The sequence below is a fragment of the Trachypithecus francoisi genome, unplaced genomic scaffold (genome assembly GCF_009764315.1).
Source record: "Trachypithecus francoisi isolate TF-2019V2 unplaced genomic scaffold, Tfra_2.0 Lachesis_group21, whole genome shotgun sequence".
Lineage (NCBI taxonomy): Eukaryota > Metazoa > Chordata > Mammalia > Primates > Cercopithecidae > Trachypithecus > Trachypithecus francoisi.
The window spans coordinates 34,424,206-34,430,315 of NW_022681467.1; positions in this window are offsets into that span (position 1 = coordinate 34,424,206).

The window sequence follows — 6,110 nt, forward strand, 5'->3', positions numbered from 1 at the left end:
CCAGCTTTGTTCATACTTTCTCTGCTGGAAACTTTTCCACCATACAAGGCCTACAGATGTTTTATTTCTGTCCCTCTGAGTTTGTTGGCTCCTTAACTTTTACAGACTTTTCAGAAGAAAGAGACTGGAGGAGGTTTATCCTGTATCCTATTCAGTTTTGCCATAACCTCACATTCCCGGTACCTTCCCAGCTCTGTCTTAAGTGGACAGATAACCCCTCCCTTTTACAGAGATTGCTTGGTGAGAATTTTAACTCAAAGACAACCAATTATTGATCCCAGAAGGCCCCTGAGCTAGTATCATTGTCACTGAATTTGTACCTTTAAATCTTATGGAGCCTCTAGCCCACCCCTCTGATGAGGCCACCGCAGAACCTGTTTGCTCATACAGTTTACCTGGATCTCCAGCTCTGGAAGGCTTAGAAACTGCAGACTGGGAGGGAAGGAGCAGCAGTGGTGATGGAGAGAGTGGAAGACCACAGCTGACCCTAGACAAAGGAAAAAGGAAAGGTTATCACAAACCTAAACAGAAGATGCACAGGGGGAAGATACTCCATTGAAAAGAAATAAAGGAAATAAGAAAGTAATAGATACGGAAAAGAGGCAAAGGAAATTAAACTGTAGTTGAAGAAGAAAATTTGACTAATTGAGTTTTGTGGTGCTGGTGGTAAAAACAACGTGACATAAACTTTACCATCTTAACCATTTGTTTTGTTTTGAGACAGAGACACTCTTTCGCCCAGGCTAGAGTGCAGTGGCGCAATCTTGGCTCACTACAGCCTCCTCCTCCCGGGTTGAAGTGATTCTCCTGCCTCAGCCTCCCGAGTAGCTGGGACTACAGGTCCGTGCCACCAAGTCCGACTAATTTTTTGTATTTTTAGTAGAGATGGGGTTTCACTGTGTTAGCCAGAATGGTCTAGATCTCCTGACCTCATGATCGGCCTCCCAAAGTGCTGGGATTACAGGCGTGAGCCACCGCGCCTGGCCCATCTTAACCATTTTTAAGCGTCCAGAACAGGAGTGTTAACTTTGTGCACATTGTTGGTCGAAAGATCTCCAGAACTTTTTCATCTTGTCAAACCATACTCAATACCCATCAAACAACTCCCCCGCCTCGCCTCTGTCCCTCCCCAACCCTTGGCAACCATCATTCTACTTTGTAAGAGTTTTTCTTTAGATACCTCACATAAGGGAAGCCATGCAGTATTTGTTTTTTCGTAACTGGCCTATTTCACTTAGCATAATGTCCTCAGGCTTCCTCCATGTTGTGGCATGTGTCAGAATTTCCTTCCCTTTTAAAGCTGAATAATACTCCATCATATGGATATACCACATTTTCTTTCTTTACCTTTGATGGACATTAAGGCTGCTTCCATTTCTTGGCTATTGCAGATAATGCTGCAGTGAACATGGGAGTGCAGATATCTCTTCAGGATCCTGATTTCAATCCCTTTGGATATATACCTAGAAGTGGGACTGCTGGATCATATGGTAGTTCTATTTTTAATTTTTTGTGGAACACTCGTACTGTTTTCCATAGCAGCTGCACCATTTTCATTCCCACCATCAAGGCATGAGAGTTCCAGTTCCTCCCCATCCTCACCAACTCATTATTTTGTTTGTTTGTTTTTGTTTTTTATAGTTTCCACATTTACTATCTTTCATCTTTTTGATAATAACCATTCTAACTGAGGTGAGGTGACACTTCATTTTGGTTTTGATTTGCATTTCCGTGATGATTAGTGATGTGGAGCATCTCTCTGCTTGTTGGCCATTTGCGTGTCTTCTTTAGAGAAGGCTCTATTCATGTCATTAGCCCCTTTCTTCATTGGGTTATTTCCTTTTTTGTTGAGTGTAGGAGTTCTTGATATACTCTGGATATTAACCTCTTATTAGATACATGGTTTGCAAATATTTTCTCCTATTCTGTAGGTTACCTTTTCACTCATACTGTTTACTGTGCAGAAGTTAAGTTTAATATGGTCTCCTTTGCCTGCTTTTTCTTTCATTGTCTGTTTTTGGTGTCATATCCAAGAAATCATTGCCATAGTCAATGTCGTGATGCTTTTCCCCTAAGTTTTCTTCTAGGAGTTTAACAGTTTCAGGTCTTATATTTAGGTTTTATCAACTACATTAAATTTTGTTGAAGAAAAAACAATGGAACAGAATTAATGTTTAAATTGGTAATAAAATTGTTTTCCCCCACAAAACAAACCACCCTGAATATAAATACTGTAAGGACACTCTGTGCTTGGAAAAATTGACTCAGAAGTGTCAGATCCTAGTGAAATGATTAGATTTTAAAGATAAAAGAAGTCCTCTCAGGCCAGGGGTGGTGGCTTATGCCTGTGATCCCAGCACTTTGGGAGGCTGAGGCAGGCGGATCACTTGAGGCCGGGAGTTTGAGACCAGCCTGGCTAACATGGCAAAACCTCGTCTCTACTAAAAAACAAAACTTAGCTGGGTTTGGTGGCGCACACTTGTAATCCTAGCTACTTGGGAGGCTGAGGCATGAGAATTGCTTGAACCCAAGAGGCCAAGGTTGCAGTGAGCCAAGACTACACCACTGCACTCCAGCGTGGACAACAGAGCAAGGCAAGACTGTAACCCCCGCCCAAAAAAAAAACAACAGTCCTCTCAGCCTCCATGCAAAAAGAGAGATGGCTTACATAAGATAGGAAAATTAGATGGTGTCAGACTTTTTAAGAGCACTAATACTGGGAAGTTAAATACGTTGAATAATTAGAAAACAAAAATGATAAATTTGAAGAAGGATCGCAAAATTTTTAAACTACTAGAAGGCCTAATTAATGTAGAAAGCACAAATGCATGTGATAAATAAGGTAATAGTCATCAAAAGAAGAAGTAGGTTGGGCTTAGTGACGCACATCTGTAATCCTAGCGGTTTGGGAGGCCGAGGCAGGAAGATCATTTGACCTTGGGAGTTTGAGACCAGCCTGGGCAACATAGGGAGACTCCACCTGTACAAAAAAATTTAAAAATCAGCTGGGTGTGACGTTGCATGTCTGTGGTTCCAGCTGCTCGGGAGGCTGAGGTGGGAGGATTGCTGCAGTGAGCCATGATTGTGTCACTGCACTCCAGCCTGGCCAACAAAGTGAGACCCTGTCTCAAATAAGCATCTGTTTTGCACACACTCTGTAAATATGAAAAAATCTAGATGCAATTGTCAATTTTCTGCATTCAAGCCTTTAACATATATATTAAAAAAGTGAATTTTCTAGGAAAATAATTCACCAAAACTGACCTTAACAGAAGTATATAAAGTCCAAACAGACATTTTTTTCCCGTAGACAAACTCAAGAAAATTGCCACAGAGCTGCCTCCCTCCCTCCAAAAAACTCCAGGACCAGTTGAGTTTAATAGCTATTAGTCTTAAAGAGTAGATACAGTGTTCCTCAAACTTTACCAGAGCATAGGAAAAAAAAATCATCTAAATTGAGTATAATGTTGCTATAAAAATCCAGTAGGTTGTACACACACACACAAAACAATCTTGCTTAAAGATATCAATGGAGAAAACACAAATTATTTGCAATTGAAATCCACCAACACATTAAGAAATAACATCATGGCTGGGTGCAGTGGCTCACGCCTATAATCCCAGCACTTTGGGAGGCCGAGGCGGCCGAATCACGAGGTCAAGAGATCGAGACCATCCTGGCCAGCATGGTGAAACCTCGTCTCTACTAAAAATACAAAAATTAGCTGGGCGTGGTGACGTGCCTGTAGTCCCAGCTACTCGGGAGGCTGAGGCAGGAGAATCACTTGAACCCAGGAGGTGGAGGTTGCAGTGAGCTGAGATTGCACCCCTGTACTCCAGCCTGGTGACAGAGCAAGACTCCGTCTCAAAAACAAACAACATTCTGACCAAATGGGTTTTATTCCAGGAAATCCAGATATATCTGTCAAACACCAAAATCTCAGTGGCTTAACACCAGGTATATTTCTTATGCTGCATGTTCAGTAAATACCAGTATGGTGGAGTGCAGGCAGGGGGTGATGCATTGCTGTGGATTATTTATTACTCCACACCATCTTATGATCCTTCCATCTCAATGCAAAGCAAGGGAAGAGAACATCGAGGGTTAAGTCCTGGCTCCCAAATGTGCCACCCAGAACATATCCATCATGAATACTCAAATTTCACTGGCCAAAGCAAGTCATTTAGCTATGTTTAATTTCTTAGTATTTCATTTTACTCTTTATTTATGACTGTATGCCCTTGTGTGTGTGTGTTGGTGGTTCTTGGAATTACAATATGCATCTTTAAAATATTACACTCTGGGGGGTCGCAGGCAAAAAAAATTACAATCTGCCATTAATTCATTCTACAATACTTCGTATGTAATGTCAGAATGCTACCATATATACTGCGGTGTACCACAGTATAACTGTTTCCCCCCGGTTGGTCTTTTGTGGTATTGTCATGTATTTTATCATTATGTTGTGAATCCCATAACAGTATGAATTTTTTTATGTAGTAGTCTTCTGGAGAAATGTAAAAAGATGGTCTTGGCTGGGTGTGGTGGCTCACCCCTGTGATCCCAACACTTTGGGGGGCCAAGGTGAGAGGACTGCTTGAGCTCAGGAGTTCAAGACTAGCCTGGGCAACATAGCAAGACCCTGTCTCTATTAAAAAACAAACAAATGCCAGGTGCAGTGGCTCATGCCTGTAATCCCAGCACTTTGGGAGGCCGAGGCAGGTGGGTCATGAGGTCAAGAGATCAAGACCATCCTGGCCAACATGGTGAAACCCGATCTCTCTCTACTGAAAATACAAAAATTAGCTGAGTGTGGTGGCACACGCCTATAGTTCCAGTTACTCGGGAGGCTGAGGCAGGAGAATCGCTTGAACCCAGGAGGCAGAGGTTGCAGTGAGCCAAGACCATGTCACTGGACTCCAGCCTGGTGACGGAGTAAGACTCCTTCTAAAAAAAAAAAAGAAAATCTTAGCTGGCCTTGGTGGTGCATGCCTGTAGTCCCAGCTACTAGGGAGGCTGAAGCAGGAGGATTTCTTGAACCTGGGAGGTCAAGGCTGCAGTGAGCCATGATTGCGCCACTGCACTCCAGCCTGGGTGACAGAGGAGCAAGACCCTGTCTCACAAAAAAAAAAGAAAAGAAAAAAAAAAAGATGATCCTTAGCACTAACCTGCAAGTTGGCCCTTTCCAGTACAGGAGAGTAGGGATGGAGGGTCATTTCCTTGACGCTAGTCTCTCAGCTTGGACATTCCTCTCAGGAATGATTAACAGGATGAAGGAGGGGGCTTCGCCTTTGGCCAGTGTCCAGCTTAAGTAGCCTTTTGGAAAAGTTCCAGCAGACATGGAGCAGGTGGGGTTCTGCAAGCAGCCATTCCTCAGCCTAGATAACCCTCTGGTTCCACAAGAATTGGGAGATGAATTCAGCTGCCTGCACTTCCCAGCCTGCATCAGGTTTTTATTTGTTTGTTTGTTTGTTTATTTATTTATTTATTTATTTTTATTTATTTAGAGATGGAGTCTCGCTCTGTCACCCAGGCTGGAGTGCAGTGGTGCAATCTTGGCTCACTGCAACCTCCGCCTCCTGGGTTCAAGCTATTCTCCTGCCTCAGCCTCCTGAGTAGCTGGGACTACAGGCACATGCCATCATGTCTGGCTAATTGTATTTTTAGTAGAGTCGGGGTTTCACCGTGTTAGCCAAGATGATCTTGATCTCCTGACCTCGTGATCCACCTGCCTCAGCCTCCCTAAGTGCTAGGATTACAGGCCTGAACCACCATGCCTGGCTTGCATCAGGCTTTGATGAGCACGTGGCCAGGAGAAGGGTAGTGCTGTCTAGCCGATCCCCTGCCCGGGCAACCTCCTGTGGATTGTCTGGGATTGAGGTTGGTCGTATGCCCCAGCCTGGACAAATTTCTGGAAACTCTTTTGCTTTAGTCGTGGGAGCAGGGCTTAACCCACTGATACTCCCCAGCTTGCAACGCTTCAGCAATAATCTGGACTGGGTTTCATCACAGGTGGTGTTAAGTCTCCAAGGCTTTACAATTGGACCATTAATAACCATGCCCTGGTCATCAGTAGAAAAGGGCATTCCAGTAGTGTGAACTAGGTCCT